Genomic DNA, 17,176 nt, shown 5'->3' with positions numbered 1-17,176 from the left:
ATCGTATGTGATAGGTTGTTTCTCATTTTTGTAATCCTAGTCCTATTGCATTGTTAAATGAAAGTTTTAGGTTCCTTGACTGCATTGCTTTAGTTTCAGTAGGGTTAAAACAGATAAAAAGTACTTATTCACAGAAACAGTATCTAACAAGTGGAATTCACTGTCACAGAAAGTAGTTGTGGCTACAACCACAAGCTGCTTTGAGAAGGGACTTGATAATCATATAGAGCAGAGGCCTATCAGTGACTATTATCCACAATGTACAGATGGAACACTGTCTGGAGCAGTGATGCTCTGTCTTCTTAGTGTCTGAGGGCAACAGTGGGAGGTCTTCTGGAGTTCTGGCCCTGCAGGTGGATCTCCAATGGCACTTGGGTTTTGGCCACTGTAATGTGCAGCACAGAATGCTGGACTGGATGGGCCACTGACCTGATCCAGCATGACTTTGTTTAGGTAATGTCAGTTACATATATACATTTTTTAAAAATCAAGAATTTCCCAAAAGTCTTGGAGGCCACCTTAAAAAGTTGACGTTGTATATACATTCATACTGCTGTAAAATAGGAAAAGCAAAAACAATGGGTTTTGTCATATTGTTATTGTGGAATCTTCAGCATGGGCTACATGTGAATCATTCCTTGACTCCAAAATTGACCAGTTTCTACTAAATATATCATGTTTGTAATATTTCATTATTTATTATTATTATTATTATTATTATTATTATTATTATTATTATTATTATTATTATTAAATTTATTACCCGCCACTCTCAGCAAAGCTGGCTTGTGGCGGGTCACAAAACAATATAATATAATCCCCTAAAATCCTTTTTCCCTTAAAACCAGCAATTAGAATAAACTACCAACAACCAGCGGCAACCAACCCACCTACTTCACTGGAAAATCAGGAGAGGGGATGACCACCACCGATGACATATAGTGGACTACTCCTCTTTAGGGAAGGCCTATAGATCTTCTCTTCATCCTGGCCTCAACCGTAAGCCTGGTGGAAGAGCTCCATTTTCAGGGCCCTGCGGAAATCTGGAAGTTCCTGCAGGGCCCACAGGTCCTCCAGGAGCTCATTCCACCAGGTAGGGGCCAGGAATGACCAATAAATTGGAAGACGCAGAGCACAAGGCCCTGCGGTGAGCATAGGGCGACAGGCAATCTTGCAGATATGTGAGTCCCAGACCGCGTAAGGCCTTGAAGGTTAATATCAAAACCATGAACCTGATCTGGGCCGCAACTGGCAACTATTGCAGCTACCTCAGTACAGGCTGTATATGGGCCCTCCTATATGGACCCTAGCAGCTGCATTCTGCACCAATTGCAATTTCTGGGTCAGAAACAAGGGCAGGCCAGCATAGAGCAAGTTACAGAAGTCAATCCTGGAGGTGAACCTCACATGGAACACCATGGCTAGATGCTTGGAGGACAGATATGGTGCCAACAGCCTCGCCTGGCAAAGATGGAAAAATGGCTGGCAGGCTACCTTTTTGACCTGTGCCTCCATGGAAAGTGAGGCATCCAAGGTCACACCCACATTCCTGGCCTGGGGTGCAGTGGTCAGCTGCATCTTTGCCACGGTGGGCAAATGCACTTCCTGGTCTGCCTTCTTCCTACACAGCCATAGGACCTTCATCTTGGAGGAGTTAAATTTCAGGCGACTCTGCTCGAGCTACCCATCAATGGCTTCCAAACAACTGGTGAATTGATCCAAGGGGGAGTTTGGGCGCCGTCCATGAGGAGATAGAGCTGGGTGTCATCAACATACTGATGGCAGCCCAGCCCGAAAATCTGGACCAGCTGAGCCAGAGGGCGCATAAAGATGTTAAAAAGAGTGGGAGAGAGCACCGCACCCTGGGGAACTCCACAAGGGAACTGATAGGGAACTGGTATGAATCCAGCACCAAGGTTTCCTCCAAAAATTCTAGGAGCTGGACCCCCGTGGCCCTTTCAACCACCTTACCCAGAAACGCAAAGTGTGAAACTGGGCGGTAGTTAGCTGGGTCCCACGGATCCAATGATGTTTTTTTAAGGAGAGGACAGTCCACCGCCCCCTTTAGAAAAATGAGAACCATCTCTGACATTGACTTTCACAGGACATACATTCCTTAGGTCTACAAAGCAAAACAATAGTCACTTATTTCTCACCAACATCATTTAATTTCATTACAAGCACAGATGTTTTAGGCAAGATGTCTCCTGGGCTGCTAAGAGACTTCCATGAGAAGAAACCCAGAAACTTTGACTTAAACAGCAGGAGGCTCAGAAGAAAACTGAAAACTTGAAAATAAACAGCTGGCACGTCTGGTGCAATCATCATTAAAAATGCTACAGGCTGTGAAACCTACAAAAAAATTAATCCGTCACCTAGGGATTATTTCAAACAAGGGATCATGTCTTCTGCTTAGATCCTGGAAAGTAAAGCAACCAAAGAAATGTACTCTTTTGAAGATAGGCTTTCAGTACTTCCCATGTGTTACAATGTATTAACTTATGTCATTTCTCACTTACAGTTGGTCAAGTTCACGATCATTTTTAGTTTAAGTTTGTTCAAGAGCTCAAGTCTTTGATGTATGTATTCCCAACAGAAGTTAAGTCTGGACTGTACAATTGCACATAATCTTTTCCTGTTAACATTCTCTCCGTTCCTATTGTCTCCGTATGCATTCCACTGTCAATTATAATCTCTTCTGAGCAGAAAGCTAGCTTTTTCTTTAGTTTAGCTTGGAATTTCAAGCCACATTTTGGTATTCATGAGTAAGTGTCAGGTGCTCTGTTCCCCATATGCTCTCTGATTCCTTCCTGGTTCCTGGCAAATCACACTTGGTTTACACATACGCACGCACACACAATTAAGATTCAGCAATAATAGTTTACATGCATGCAAACAGTAATAGGAATCCATCATTTGATAGTGTTTTGCCATTCTGATTCACAAGCAAACTAAGAAGGCTGAGAGGCAACCAAGTATATAAAAGAATGAAAAAGTGCACCCAAATGTTATTCATGTAGCATCAAACTAGGCTGAACCAAACCCATGCAATGCACTATAGAACGAACAAACACAACCCACAACAATATGACTGAAAATATGTGTTTTTGTATTAAAGATTCCTTTCTGCCATGTGCCATAATCTCATTTCCTTATGTATTTTGTTGGTCTGTTCCTTCAATTTTGACTTGGAATCACAAAGGACTTACACAAACACCAAAAAGCAGAGGAGATAATGTCTGGACCTGATTTTTGTCACTTGCAAACAAGTGTTTTCCCCAAAAGAGGAACCAAGGTTTTGTCCCACAAGGAAATGTATTGAAAAAGCAGCAAAACATGCAACTGTAAATTAACCAACATATGAATGGACTAGGGGCAAAGCCCGTTGTATCCAAGAATACAATGGGCGCTAGAGCTTGGCAGTGGGAAGAGGAAGGGGAGGAGTTGTCCGGTCTGTAAGGGCATGGGGTTGAATTGTGTGTTGTGTGGGAGGTTGTGGTGGCATGGTGGCAAATGAGGGTATGGGTGTGGAGATATGGGTGTCAAGAACCTGTGGTGTGGAATGTTCATGGAGTGTGGGAGAGGACTGACCTTTGGGAATTTTGGCATAGTGGTTACAGATGAGCTTTCCAGAGTGAAAGTCCTCAGATATGTGAAGGGAAAATCAGATTGGAGACTCTTCTTAGGGGAAGATTACATGGCAACCAATTCCTCCCAGTTCTGCGTCATTTCCCTTCTTGTGTGAATTAGGCCACATTCACCAAAATGCCCCTCTGCCCTAATACACCTGCCCTAATACACAGTACACAGGTACCCACCCTGTTCCTTCTTTTCCATTTTTTCACTGATAAAATGTTATGTGCCCACATCCTTCTTTCATGGTTGCTCCTTAGAAGAACGGATTTATGTACCCTATGACTTACTACCCAAAGGAGTCTCAAAGCGGTTTACAAACACCTTTTCCATTAGTCTCTCCACAATAGTCAACCTGTGAGGTAGGTGGGGTTGTGAGAGAACTGGGAATGGGCTGCAGTGACCCAGCAGGCCTCAGGTGTCTCAAAGCATTTTCCAATCATCTTCCCTTTCTCTCCCCATAGCAGACTCCCCATGAGGGTGATGGGGTGGTGAGCCTCACAGGGAAGCTGGCAACCCTAAGAGGAAGACTCTCTGTGCACAGCAATCTTGACCTTAGTAAGGTTTTTTATACTGTTTTTTTATTTGCCAGGCCAAGGTTATTTGCCAGGCCAATAAGTCATTTCAGTTATTATGTGTCTCCAGACACATGTTTTCTATTTACTTGTTCTCTATTTACAGTTTCAGGCTGTAAATATTTATTTAGATCTTCCTGCACTTTCCAGACTCACAGGACTGATGCTGGTCTGCCTGTCTGCGCCCCAGAATACAAACAGTTGCTGGTAAGGGATGGCCATAACCCATAGGCCAGGAGGGACACCCCTGCACCACTCCCTACCAACTGCAGTCAAAAATGGCTTCTCTGAAGGCTGAACTCTGAGGCATTGTACGATTTTGAAGTCCCACCTCCAAACCTCCAGGAATATTTCCAACCCAGGGGTAGCCAACTTTCAGGTGTGGCCTGGAGAGTCCTGGAATTACAGCTCACCTGCAGAGTATAAAGATCAGCTCCCCAGGCAGAAAGGGCTACTTTGGACAGGGTTGTGGTAGAGAAGAAACATTTAAGGCTTCCCACACAGGTTGTTGTTCAATTAAATGACTTGAGGCCTACTGCACAGGGCTGTTGTACAGATGAAACAGGAGACAAAAGAGCCAGTTTCTTCTGCAGAATAATGCTTGCAGTGACCTCAAATCTGCAGAGAGTTGCAAAGAAGAAAGACACATGGCTTGGCTGTGTCTAACCTCCGGGCAGAGCAGTATTTTAAGTGAGAGTTTTTATCACGGACAGAGCCCGCCCTAACTCCTCCCCAATAGCCCTTAGGGTTTTATTTTATCTGCTCCGTAGGAGTGGTTAAAGATGATGTGTTTAGTTTAGTTTTATTTGTTTGTTACACATACATATACAATTGGTGCAGAATGCTGCGGCCAGTATTCTCACTAAAACATCATGGAGATCCCACATCCGGCCAGCACTCCAACAACTTTGTTGGCTCCCAGTTGAATTCCGGATTAAGCTTAAGGTTCTGGTAATTACCTTTAAGGCCATACGTGGTTTGGGCCCAGAGTATTTGAGAGACCACCCCCCTGCCTATACCCCCAAAAGAGTCTTACGCTCTGCCACCTCCAACTGGCTGCGGATCCCTGGCCCCAGAGAAGCACGTCTGACCTCAAGGGCCAGAGCCTTCTCGGTTCTGGCCCCCACCTGGTGGAACGAATTTCCTGACGAGATCAGAGCCCTGCTCGAACTTCCACAGTTCCGCAGGGCCTGCAAGAGGGAGCTCTTCCACCAAGTATTCACTTGAGGCCAACCAACTCAGAACACCTGCTGGTCCCCCTAGATGCCCACCTATAATTCTCCCAATGTTATTGTTAATTGTTATTTATTTTATAAATGTGATTTTGTAATCTTTTGATGCTTTATTGAAAGTTGTTTTGATGTTATAGTCTGTATAATGTTCCATGTAAGTTATATAATGTTCAGTGTAAACCAAACAGAGCTGCAAACAAATGGGCGGTATAGAAATCTAAATAAATAAATAAATAAATTTTATTTTGATAATCTATGTTCTGGGGGTATAGATTTTAATGTTTTTTAAAATGTGATTTTTATCCTGTATGTTTTAAATAGTCAGGTGCCTTGGTGATTTTGCAAGGAGGGAAAGAGAGGATACAAATTTTTTAGATAAATGACAAAAGAAAATGTACTCCATTCTGAAACAAAACAGAACTCAGATTTTTGTCTCCTTGCTGGTTAAAATATGATGCATTTTATTTCTGTAATTCCAAATCTTCAGTACACAAAATATAAAATGTGTTTATTGACCACAGAACCTTTGTTCTGTGCGCAGAGACAAAAGAGCTACCCATGGCCCCAACATTTTACATTTCACACATGCTCTTGTTCAAGAAGAGGAGACTAAAACAGCTGGCTTGTCTTTGACTTTTCCATCACAATTGTATGAAAAATGCAAGAGGCAGACACGGTCACTGGCACGCCGGCGGGCACAAACGCACATGCGCAGCGCCCGGGCCGCCGGCTCTTCCCCACCCCCGGAGGCAGTCCTCAACCGCAAAAAGGTTGGGGACCGCTGAAATAGAGTATAAACCTAAGGTGATGTTTTTTACAAGTAGGATGTTTTTCTGTAATCAGCAGCCATTTTCAGAATGTGTTCAGAACTGGGGATTCCACCCCCACCCAAGTGCACAGTTGTGTATGTTCAATTATCCTGAGCAGAAAGCGGCTGTGTTTCTGTTGTACTAGTTCAAGAAACTGAAAGGTGCTTAACAATGCCACGGCATGAGCAATTTCTTTGTGAAAGAAAGAATTGCTAAATCTGATACAAAAAACAGACAAGCATTAAATTGCCAATGCTGGCTTAACTGACTGACACTGATTCTGAACAACCCAACTTCGAACACTGACATCAAAGAACTTTACCTGGCTTTTACTCATCTTTTCCACCCATCCTTTCCTATGGCATGTCAACTGGAAAGCCACATTCTTTACACATCATGGAAGAAATTCTTCCCAACAAAATGATTTTGTGGCGAAATATGTGTCAGGAAGAACAATCTAAAATAATGGAGATCAACAGCTTGCAATATGATATATGCTACACATACAAAATCATAACTCTACTAAAAGTAGAAGTCAGTCCCAAATCCATTTAAGTGTAAAGAAGATTTCATTATGTTAATTTTTTATTAATTTTTATTTATTTGGATTTGTATACTGCCCATTCTTTACAGCTCTGGGCAGTTTACATGGAACATTATGAGATTTTATTTATTTATTTATTCATTCCTATTTTTATACCGCCCTCCCCAAAGGCTCAGAGCGGTTTACATATAACTGAAACTATAAATGAAACCATACATATAATAACATTAATATTATTAATTGATAAACCGGGTGACAGTATAACTTAACAGTATATCATAACATAAACAGGGGTGACTCGAACAGGTCCAGGAGTCTTAGTGGGTTTCTTGGGGAAAGGGGGGGGGGCAGGGGCCCTGCAGATGTTGGTTGGTTGGCCCGGCCTCAGCCAAATGCCTGGTGGAAGAGCTCCCTTTTGCAGGCCCTGAGGAATTGTTTTAGTCCCGTCAGGGCCCTCATCTCCTCTGGGAGCTCGTTCCACCAGGTGGGGGCGAGGACAGAGAAAACTCTGGCCCTGGTTGAGGCCAGGCAAACTTCTTTTGGGCCAGGGACCAGTAGCCGGTTGGTGGCAGCAGAGCGTAAAGCTCTTTTTGGGGGCATAGGCAGGGAGGCGGTCCCTCAGGTACACTGAGCCCTGACCGTGTATGGCCTTGAAGGTTATTACCAGAACCTTTAACCTGATCCGGAGTTCAACTGGCAACCATTGCAATTGATGTAGTATGGGCCGGATGTGGGATCTCCACGGTGTCACTGTGAGGATCCTGGCTGCTGCATTTTGGACCAGCTGTAGTTTTCGGGTCAAGGCTAAGGGCAGGCCTGCATAGAGTGAGCATGGAACGTTATAATAATTTAATCTATAACATACAGTTTCAATATAACATCATAACAACCAAGTAACAATGTATAACATAACATAAATAACATAAATATGTACTGCCCTCGCTTATTTTAAAATAAATTTCTAAAGTACAGTCTATTCCCACAATTAAACATGTTACTTCTACTAGACTAACAGGATCACAGAGTTGGGAGGGTCCATGCAGGTCATGTAGTCCAATCCCCAGCTAATTGCAGAATCAGCCTACATTAAAGGTGCTGTACTGTAACAAAATTTCTAATTGCTTTCATAAAACACATTCTTTTTCTAGTGGGGCAGAAATTTTACAATGGTGTATAAATGTGAAGTGCTTTACAATCTTACTGGTTTTGCCTACTTTAAAACCCAAATGGAAACAACATAGCTAAGTAGCTGCATGCTTAATATGCTGTGGGCCTGGTATGGAAACCTTACACATTTACTGAGAGGTGAGGTTTGCAATCCCATCATACAAGTCTAAGAAATCTTGTGTTGAGTTACTGCATCAATAGCATGGAATTCTTGCTGTAACCCATCTTTGTTAATGTAAAACTATCAGTTGCAATGTTCTGTAGACTCTACTGTGCAAATCAAGACCCAATTGAGACCAAACAAAACAGAACTTTGTGCTGAAAGATCTGCAATGGTTCTCTATCTCTTTCCAGGCACAATTTCAATAACTGGTTCTTATCTTTGACCCTAAATGACTTGAGGCCAGGATACCTGAAGGACCACTTCTATTCATACTGTTGCTTCACAAGCCCTGCTGTCTATGCTTGGTGTAGTGGTTAGGAGTGCGGACTTCTAATCAGGAGAGCCGGGTTTGATTCCGTGCTCCCCCACACGCAACCAACTGGGTGACCTTGAGTTCACCACAACACTAATAAAGCTGTTCCAACTGAGCAGTAATATCAGGGCTGTCTCAGCCTCACCGACCTCACAGGGTGTCTGTTTTGGGGAGAGGAAAAGGAAGGTGACTGTAAGCCACTTTGAGACTCCTTCTGGTAGAGAAAAGCGGCATATAAGAACCAACTCTTCTTCTTCCACTTTCACAGGTAAGGAAGGTGGCAACACAGCAGGGGGAATTTCCAGTAGTGGTATCTTGTCCTTAGAACAGTGGTCCCCAACCTTTTTATCACCAGGGACCGGTCAACGCTTGACAATTTTGCTGAGGCCCGGGAGGGGCAGTCTTTTGCTGAGGGACGCCACCACCACTGCCTGAGCCCCTGCTCCGCTTGCTTTCCTGCCGGTGCCCCTGACTTCCTGCTGCCCGCTGGGGGCATGGCCAGAAGCAGCTGTGCAGTGCCACGCCGAGGAGGAGCCCCAGCCATGGCGGCCACCGGAGAGCACCAAAGGTGAGCTGGCGGCACTGTGGCAGGGCAGCCCCCGAGGCAGCAGCTGGGGAGAAGGGCGAGGAGGAGCCGCGGCTTGTTACCGACTGATCAACAGACTGGTACCGGTTGCCGGACCGGGAGTTGGGGACCACTGCCTTAGAAGGTTTGGAATACCCACATGAGATTGACTCAGTTCTTATCATTATGTCTTTTATGCTCCAGGCCAAAATAATTCTGTATATCCAGGCTTTTAACTGTGGGGTATTATCTTTGTCTAATGGCATGTGCCTGGTCTTAACTGATACAAGATTTCTATAAAACTTGCTTAGACTATTTTTATATTCCGGACAGCAAATTTCCAGTCACTTGCACAACCAGATGCCTGAGATTCCATCTCCCACCCATATTTCTACATACATGCTTTCATACAGCCACATAAACATATATTTGTTGGGAAACAATTTGTTGTTTCTTCAGGTGTCCACTCAAACATGCATTACATCAGATATACAAAAGTACAGAATACACTGCTTCTTTGCATAAGCAAAGTATTTAAATATTTCCCATCACCCCACAAAATACGTGATTCTTCTCAGTAATTGTTGTTGTTGTTACATGTTTAAGAGGATGTCCCAGAGTGACATAATACCCCAACACATGTCTACTGAAAGTTTATAAACATCATCTTCCTAATACACTGTGGCTCTATTCAGATATTGTGAACAAACTTCAATCTGGTTGTAATGTCATGCCTTCTGGCATGCTTCCCTTCCCTTCCCAGAGAAATCAAACATCAAAGGCATCAATTAGCTACGATGAACTGAGACACGTAGAATAGGCATATTGCAGACTGTTCTTCTCCACAAACCAGATTCTAAGTCAGGACCATTTAGAACCCTAATTTAGAGTAAAGACACTATTTGTCTGCATTGGGATCTCACAACTAATGAAGCTATTCAAGTGGGTAGCCATGCTGGTCTGAAGCAACACATCAAAACAAAATCTTTAAGACCAACAAAGATTTATTCAAGGTGTGAGCTTTCGAGTGCAAGCACTCTTCCTCAGCCTATGAACTGATCGTTAGCAATATACAATGCAACCTTGAATTCAACTCCCTAGTCCCAGGACAAGACAGCTGGTACTTGAAAACTCAGGCCTTGAATAAATCTTTGTTGGTCTTAAAGGTGCCACTGGACTCTGATTTTGTTTTGTTGAACAAATGGAGCTAGTTGATTCCATCTTCAGTTGCCACACTGGGAGGGAGTGGAGGAGGGACTGGGAACAAAACCACTAAGTAGGTTAAGGACTGTACATTAAGGACAAAGTACATTGAGGACTGTAGCCCTTAGTGTATGTTGGGTAGGCAACACCTGTAGAATTTTACAAACACAACTTTTGTGTAAAATGTGACTGGTGTCCTTCAATGAATGGTGTCCTTCAATGAATATTTACACTAAAGAATACCGTACTTGAGAAAACATGGCAGCATCAGGGCTTCCAGTGCCACAATCAATTTTCACCTTCTTTTTCAATTCCAGATTTTGACAGAATCAGGTAATGAAGTCCACAACAGTAACACACACAAAAACCTGTTGTACAGCCAGCAGGCAATATGTAGCACAGTTTTTCAGAACTGCTATTACAGACGCAGGAAACCTAAACCTGATGTCTTCCTTTCTTGGAACTGGCAGCTCATATTAAATCAGATGCTCATCATCTTTTTTGATTCCTCCCCCCACCCCCACCCCCGATATTGCAAAGATCAGGCTCAACACTGCTTGAGAATATACCTCCTATAATTAAAGTGGGGGAGGGAAAGGAAATCAGGGCTGTCCTTGCCTTAAAGGCTAGCAATCCAGGTGGAGAGTGGTTGTCTAGCAGAGATACCAGATGGGTTCCTGTCTCCTGCTTGGAAACCACCTCACTGAACAGAATGACAAGGGATCTAAAATATTTATTCTGCATTTCTGTTCCTGCTTTCTAAAAATCCTCTTTATCCTACTTTACCATTTCGCATAAGAGCAAAAAAAAAAAGTTTGTATCAATAAAATAAAAATTTATTATTAAATAGTAAGAGACTGTTATTATTACACTGAGGTCAGCATAAAGCCCGATATAGCATCGGTAGGCAAAATCACAAAACTCACTTACTTTAGCGGTATCATGCGAGCTAACTCAGTGGAGAAAGCAATTGTGCTAGGATTGGTCAGTGGAAAAAGGAAACCAGGCCAACAAAGGTTGGACGCAGTCGAGATAGATACCAGCCAGAACATTGCATGGCTGAGGGAGGCATTGTGAGATCGGGGATTGTGGCATCAGCTGTGCCATGGGATCGCCAAGAGTCAGACACGACTGCGTGGCTGACAACAACATCAAACTTTTTGGTTTTTTAACTGTGCTTTAATTCCTTTCCTATTTTACTTAATTCAAATGTTCTGCATAACTGAAGTTGCAAAGTCAATATATGAAACTACTGCCTCATGCTGCTTTGGCTTAATTAGAAGACGGACTTCAGAAAGTATAAATTACGACAATAATTTACTTTTTAATCTAGTGATTTAAAATAGCGATCCCCAACCTGTGGGCCGCAGACCACATGTGGTCCTTTGACTAATTGGAGGTGGGCCCCGAAGGACGCCTTCTCCCCCCCCCGGCCCTTTACTTCATCCCCCCCGGCTCTTTACAACGCAATTCGGGTGTCATTGTCTCCCATCACTCCCAGATGGGACAATCTCGTTGCAGAGAAACAAGCTCAGGGTTCCCATTGATTTGTCATTGTCATGAGTTAAAATTTCCATGAAAATAAAATGTTCCTTATGTTCTTTGTTGTAGCGTGTCTGTATCTTATTTTGAAGGGATGTTTAAGCATTACCATAGCGATCAGAGAGCGCTAGGGCAGTGGTTGAGAGTAGAGGAGTAAACTACCCCTCCCCACCGGGCCTCAGTAAGTGGTCCCTGGTGAGTGGTCGCGTTGAGTGGTCCCTGGTGAGTGGTCCCTGGCGATAAAAAGGTTGGGGACCACTGATTTAAAAGACTTCTAGACATTAACAATACAGTAGCATACAGGATATTAAAAGTATGGGGGAAATAAACTTGACCAAAAGATGATTTAATGCAATATATTTAAGTCACTCAAGATACACTCCCAGTGATTTGGATCTTTTTTTTAAAAAAAGGAACCTTGTATTCCACGATGGACTGCATGAAAAGTATTCATACAAAGCAAGTAGACAAGCTCATCATTAGATCCAACTCTACAGAGAAACCTTTTCTGTCACCCAGTGACATCCCAAACTCTATACTTCCATGGCATTTGCATATGCACTCTGCTGCCAGACATCACGTGCTGACAAACTGAAGTTATAAGGAGTCCAGCGACGCCTGGGTGAACCAGTCTCTGTGGCCTTGGTGGTTAACATTCGATTCATTTCAACTGGGCACATTAAACAGTCACACATGGGAACACACATGAAGCTGCTTTACACTGTCTTGCCTCCTAAGCTGCCAAGTTCTGCTGGTATAAATGGCTTGGCAAAATACATGGATTCCAGCCTGGGGGTAAATTACCTTTCCCTTCAGAAGATTAATGAAAGGCTAGTCACTGAACTGTGTTATTTACCTCCTTGTCACTGAAAAACTTCATCTGCCATTTCCATACATTAGGCCCCTAATAAAATGACAGGATAGTTTTCTTCAGCCAATTGGTGGCGTTTCTATTTGAAGGAACTACCCTTAAGACCCTGGTATTTCCCTTCCAGACTTTCTTTTAAACTAAGGGAACAAAGTTTGAGTCCAGTTTTATTTCATATACATCCACACTTATTCAAACACAATGAAATGGGAGTTACCAGCCCATACTTATAAGCAAAGGGTGAGCAGCCAGTAGTAAATTAACATACCCATAATGAAAATGTTTAACAGATTCCAGAATAAAACAGGAATAACAAGCGTAGTTTATAAAGTTACGATTTATTTTGGTTCAGTTCCAGCAATAGGAGAGTTATGAGCAGATGCATCTTTAATTGTGGAATGCTGAGAGCAATATTCTCAAGTGAACTGCTGCATTGGGTGGCCCCTACGACCAACTGTGTAACAATATATACTTCCAAAGACCTGACTCATATTAGCCTCCTGTTCATAGATTATGCACAAGTAGTTCTCAATGCAGCTATGACAACCACGATACACCTTAGCACTACAGCTTATTTCAATTTTAAAACTCTAGAATAGAAACGAGATAAAAAGATGTTACTTTACAGCAATACTCTCAAGAGTTCCTCAGTTTGAGTGAAATTACCATTTAGTAAAACACCATTAGTTCCTAACTATTCACAGAGTGAACAAGAAGAACTTTAAGTTTTCTTTTAAAAATACGCTAAACAATCTGCAGTGCAATCCTAAGAAGAGTTGTACCCTTCTAAGCCCACTGATTTCCATGGACTTAGAAAGCTACATCTCTGCTTAGGACTGAATTAGTAGTGTAATATACAGTGCAAATCTCTGTTTCTTGGTTCTGTTATATACAGGGACTTTACATACTCAGAAAAGCAGGTACAAACCCTTTTGTTTACAATATTCCTTGTGGGAATGCTACACCTGTATGGCCACATCACTGGAAAATGTGAATAGCCTGAGACCCCTGTGGTAGATGCACAATAAAAAATCAGCAGAGCTGTCACATGTTAAAAAGACCTAAACTGGCCCCAAAAACTGTGACAGAAACCTTCAACAGAATGTGTTATTTGCAGACAATGCCTTTTAGTAATCCAAAGAGGGGGGAACCAGAGAGGGGGAACCAGAGAGGTCCAAACAGATAGGGACTGAGATGTCAGCATGCAATTTGACCTGATTGGCCCTCATTGGCAGAGTGTAATTTGACCTGATGGCTCTCTCTTTAAAATGTGCATTTTAAAACATATTCCAAACATATTCCAAACATTTTTCTCTGCACTGTTAATAGAATAAAGTTCTGTCCCCAAACTGCTATTGTGTGTGTGTGCTGGTGAGAAACAGACGAGATCAGTGCCAGGATAATACAGTATAAAGCTGAGTGATTCAGGGTGCTTTGTCTATAGTTTCCGCTTCCAAAAAAGTTGTGCAACACTTAAACAATGGCTCTCCTATTGGGCTACTGTTTCATGTAACCTCACTGTACAGCTGATGATTGATGATCGGTCAAGAGGGCAGTAGACTTTGGGTGCATGACGCTTAAATGCTTTATCAAAAATGGCAAAGAGCCATGTACTACAATAACACTGCAAATACTTCCTTTTACTGTACAGCAGACAAATTCCTTCCTCTCAGTGGGCTAAATCTACAGCTGTAATTCATGACTTGCAGTTTGGAGCACACAAGCATTAACAAGCCACATAATATCTACAGGCAGAAAAACAGGTAGTTCTGTACTTTGTTCACTTGGTTTAGAGGATATATAAGTTCTTATCAAACAAAGTCATTTGTGGATGCTGAACTGTTCTATTTGAACACAAATGCACATGGGGTAATATACACAAACACATAAATGCACTTGTAATCACTACCAAAGCACTAGTTTGGAGAAATATTGTTTTATTCATATTTGTACCATATTGTTTTAATTATGCTTTGTAATGGCCTTTGACTATATACAATAAACATTTTCGTAGCCTCTTGTAGCGCAGAGTGGTAAGGTAGCAGATATGCAGCCTGAAAGCTCTGCCCATGAGGCTGGGAGTTTGATCCCAGCAGCCGGCTCAAGGTTGACTCAGCCTTCCATCCTTCCTAGGTCAGTAAAATGAGTACCCAGCTTGCTGGGGGGTAAATGGTAATGACTGGGGAAGGCACTGGCAAGGCCACCCCGTATTGAGTCTGCCATGAAAACGCTGGACGGCGTCACCCCAAGGGTCAGACATGACTCAGTGCTTGCACAGGGGATACCTTTACCTTTACCTTTATCGTACCAAAGCACTAGTCTGTATTTATTAAAAATATAAGCTGCAAATCACATTCATAAGATAATATAGTTTAAGATCTAATAAACTCAAAGCAACAAGAAGTTCTGAGACACTCTGGCAGCCTCAGAATCAGCCAAGAACACTTCACAATATTGTTTGAATGAAATGCCTGATTCATAGGCAATCAGCTGAAGTAACAAGCTACAATACAACTTAGATATGTAACTAAGGTGACCAGATTTTAACATTGGTAAAGCAGGACACCATTGACCGGGGAAGTTCTTGATTAAAAATATGGTCTATATGGAGCAACAAAAAGTTTTACAGAACGCATAGAATGCAAAAATAGTATTGTAATATATATTTTTTAATTTCAACATAAGTACAATTTGCCAGGTATCCCCAGATGTCCCTCCAAAAGTGGGACAATCTGGTCACCTTATATATAGCACAATCAGAGGAACACTATGGGAAACCAGGAAAGATCTTCCTAGTACAATTAGTTTGAGAAATATCTTCATCTATAAACCTTATAAAATGCAAACTAACTGCTTACCTCCCTGACACCTTATTAGCCTTTCCTGGTATTCAGCTTCCTCCTGATTAGGGCTAAACTACCAGAGTGGGCCATTCCCGGCTGAGGGCCATGACTTATTTCATGGGTAAACATTCCCAGAGCAGACGCTTTTCCTGGCCACATTTCTGAGCTTCCCACACACACACACACACACCCCACAAGAAGGAACACAGAAGCTGCCCCCAGGAGGCAGCTCACTCCCCCCCCATGTCATCTGAGTTGAAAGATGCCAGGGCAACTTACTGTCAGCAGGACATGATCTGAGGCTGCCTCCTCTTTCACTCAGCAAATGTCTGAAACCAGCAGGGAATTGGAGAGCTGATAACTCTCCTTCTTGCTGGGGCTAAACCACCAGGGCGGGCAATTCCTGACTGAGGGCCATCTTCTATTAGGGGAATATTTCCAAGAGGTCAATCAGGTAGAGGGTACATTGTCTGATTGAGCTGATTGGCCCTCATTGGCAGAGTGCAATTAGAACTGATTGGCCTTCATTGGCAAAGTGCAATTTGATTAGCCCCCATTGCCAGAGTGCTCTCTCCCTATTAGCAGCACACCCCCAGGGAGGTTCAAACAGATAGGGACTGAGATGTCAGCATGCAATTTGACCTGATTGGCCCTCACTGGCAGAGTGTAATTTGACCTGATTGCTCTCTCTCTCTCTCTCTCTCTCTCTCTCTCTGTGTGTGTGGCACACCCCCAGGGAGGGCCAATCAGGTAGTGGGGGAGCGGTAGTTTGGGTTTTAAAAGGTTTACTGATGATTTGAACAATTAAACCAGTATTTAAAATAAAACAACTCAAGAGCAATGAATAAACTTAACTGCAGTTCAGCCTGGCATCCTTAACAACAATTATTTGCAACCAGGTCACTAAGCAAAAGTTAGAAACCATATAGGTATGCAAACCATAGTTTGCACTAAGTGTACTTTGCTATGTTGTTCATACTGATAAAGCACTCTGCTCCAGAAGCCACCACAGAGATGGGACTGTGAGTAGATGAGAAAGTAGGTTTCCTAAGTATATCCTGCTCAGCTCTCTGATCTGGCCACAATCTGCACCAATTACCAAGCTCTCAGACAGGTCCATAGTACAACACAACAATCAGGAACATTACATAGGAACACACATAAGACAATGACTAATAAAGTAATCTTTACACTTCAAATGAAATATGCCTCTAACATTAAGTCTACTTCTCACACCTTCAACCTATGTCAAGCATCACACCAACACTCAAGCAAATAATGTCTCTTCTATTTTGTATCTAGTACTTATCTATCCCAAAGACCTGATGGTACTCTTGGAAGCTGTCAGCCAATTCTGCCCTACAGTCTGGAGTTCTGCTCAGCAACTTTACTCAGCGGCGGTGGCAATGTCCCTTGGCAAAAGACTACCCCCCCCCCGGGCCTCAGTGAAATTGTCAAGCATTCACCAGTCCCTGGTGATAAAAAGGTTGGGGACCTCTGCATTTGAGAACAGAGCTTCCTTCCAGTCAGCCCAGCATCTCCAATATCTACACATAGATGACTAGGCAAATTTATGCTGGAACAAAGGTGCTGGTCTGGGACCAGCCCATCCATAGATGGAAAACAGATACTGGTTCAGAAGTAATACAACAGACAAAGAGGTACTGCTATTGCTGAAGACCCTTAATTTGAACTGCAGTACTTATTTGTTCCCCATTT

At 42.8% G+C, this 17,176-nt stretch overlaps 1 protein-coding gene across 8 annotated transcripts in view; it reads right to left on the bottom strand.

Moving 5' to 3' along the window:
* HIVEP2 (HIVEP zinc finger 2) overlaps positions 1-17,176 on the bottom strand; it is a 201,382-nt gene that overhangs the window by 74,945 nt on the left and 109,261 nt on the right. The window lies entirely within an intron of this gene.

This window comes from Paroedura picta, chromosome 1 (assembly GCF_049243985.1).
Source record: "Paroedura picta isolate Pp20150507F chromosome 1, Ppicta_v3.0, whole genome shotgun sequence".
Taxonomy (NCBI): Eukaryota; Metazoa; Chordata; class Lepidosauria; order Squamata; family Gekkonidae; genus Paroedura; species Paroedura picta.
Note: the sequence above shows the minus strand (reverse complement) of the source record. Positions and strands in the feature narration are given on the sequence as shown.